The sequence below is a fragment of the Phalacrocorax carbo genome, chromosome 17 (genome assembly GCF_963921805.1).
Source record: "Phalacrocorax carbo chromosome 17, bPhaCar2.1, whole genome shotgun sequence".
NCBI lineage: Eukaryota > Metazoa > Chordata > Aves > Suliformes > Phalacrocoracidae > Phalacrocorax > Phalacrocorax carbo.
Window position 1 is genome coordinate 4,785,399 of NC_087529.1, and position 2,531 is coordinate 4,787,929.

Below are 2,531 nucleotides of genomic sequence, written 5' to 3' on the forward strand. Positions count from 1 at the left end.
CCGCGCCCCCGCCCGCCGCCGCCCCGCCAGGGCCCCCCGCCGCGGCGGAAGGGGCGGCCGCCGCCGCCGCCAGGGCGCCCCCTGCCGGCGGGCGGCGAGCCGGGGCGCGCGCCTCGCTAGCCACCCGCGGGGCCGCTCATTCGAAGCACGGGGGGCCCCACGCTGCTGGGGGGCCCCCAGCGCGTTACTCCAGCCCTCCCCGACCTCCCCTGCCCCTGGCCTGGACGCCCTGCTTCCCCCTCGGACAACAGGGGTTGTCCTGGAATTCCCTGGAATTACATGTCCCGCGGGACCTGGCGATGCAGCGTTTACATGTAAGACTTAAGACATTTTCAGCTACAAAAATGAAATGCACAAATTCTAGACATCGCTTCATTTGCGGTCTGCTCCCAGAGCCCCTTCCCGCTACAAGCCTAAAACAACTAAAACCATTCCTGATTTTTGCAAAAATATTTCCACTGAGAGTAAAACAAAGATAATTGTTCGGCTTAAGTACTGCAAATACTTTGGATTTCCTTCCATTAACCACATTAAAGTCAACAGTATTTAAAAAATAAGAAATGCATCAACAAAGCTTTGAATTTCTAGAGCGCCCAGGGATTTGAAAACCTGTTACAAACATTAATGAATTAATCCACACTAATCCAATAAGATAACTATCCCTTCCTATTTTACGGGTTTTTATACCGTCAGATCAATCATCAGATCATCAGCCAAATACAGAATTGAGAAAGCCTGCTTTTAAAAATCTCCCCATTAAGTTTCATAACCGTATTTTACACAAGTACATTTGCCACACATACGACGAAATGCATGCCTTAAAGGTGCATAAAGGAGACAGACACTAATCTGAGCTTTATACACCCCAAAACACCACAACATATCTCCATTTCCCGTTTGATTAACATAAAAGCATGGCACACCAATTGCCAGGCCCGCAGAAGACCCACTGCCATCCACACCACAGCACACATAAAAGGGGGTGAAGAGATCTTTTTCTTAATACAAAGTAACCAGAAAACAAGGAAACTGACGGGCAACTATTGACAAAAAAAACCAAAATAATATTGCCAGGTCTACGCCGTATAGGCACAGCTTCTGAGAAGTGTAATGTCCCCATTTTGTAGCTGAACGAATGTAGGCAGAAACATTCTTATGTAAGGATTAGTACCATTCAATGTAAGTAATACTTTCCTAAACAATTTAGAGTGGAAAATTATGGGCTACGCCGGGAACTGGGAAAAACCAGATTGACTCCTACCCCTATGCTTTATGTAAACATATTCTAGGTAGTCTGGTATTTGTAAAGAAGTTAAGGAAACAAAGGGGAAAAAATAATTAGTTAAGATGGAAAAAACTCCAAGGTATTTCTGTCTCTTCTTTGTACGTCCAAGTATTGCCTTTGCCTTTTCAAGTGGAATGGAGTGCCCCATTTCTGTCAATACTAACTTTTACTGTCAAGACAATAGCACCATATAAAAATCATACTACATCCACAAATTTAATTAAATTCCAATACATTAAAGATGTTTTCGCACGCAACAGCTACATTCCCAAAACTGCTGTTGGAAAACAAAAGTGCTTCAAGATTTACAGGGCACACAACCAGCACATCCTCCAGCAACTAAAACCATATTTCCTAATTTTCTCCTGAAGTCCTTTAGCTCATGAGAAACTTTGGTTCAACTAAACAAGCCGCTTGCAGAAATAGGAACATGTGCATAAGAGCTGAAGATGCAGGGAGAAAAACTCTTAATAAAGATGAAATTTGATGGAGAGTACCACTGCAGTTTGCACACTTCAGGACCCAAATAACAGGCAATAATTAAAGGGCAATTTAGCACTTCTTCACGTACCACTCACTCATATATAAAAATGGGGAGTACTTTTCTTGTTTTTTATACTTAAAGTAACCAAATGCTAAGCAGAAACAGCCCATGGGCCCCCAGCTATTTCAGAGACAGACTCTGAAGTTAGGTTAAGTGGCTCATCAAAATTAAAAGCTTTTTTCTATATGAGTTACAAACATTTAATGTAAAATGTTTCTAAACCAAATACAATCAGATATTCACTTGACAATAGCTTAGTCTCCTTTCAGCCTGCAGTCATTGAAATAAATCCATTTCAGAGTGGCTGTACCAGCATCATTATTACTTGGTCTAGTTCAACTAATTCTAATCATTTCTCAAAATTAAAGGCCACAATTTCTTTTGTGGATGAAAGGTTTTTAGTTTTAACTGTAGCTTTCTTTTTTTAAATAATCTCAAATAAGCTTTAGCTTAATTTAATTAGTTACATTTTGAAAAAAGAATGACACCATCTTTAGCCAAAATAGATTAAGCAGCTGTAGTTTAAACCCAGATGAATCTGTTAAGTTAGCTGACCTCAGAAAAGTGTCATGACTTTCATGAATGACTTCCTAATGTTTGCTAACGCATAAACAAGTCCACCATCCCAGTAGGAGGGCAGGAAAAAAGCCTCCCACAGGTACTAACATTTTTCACAGCAGCGCTCCTTTCCCTCAGCTGCAT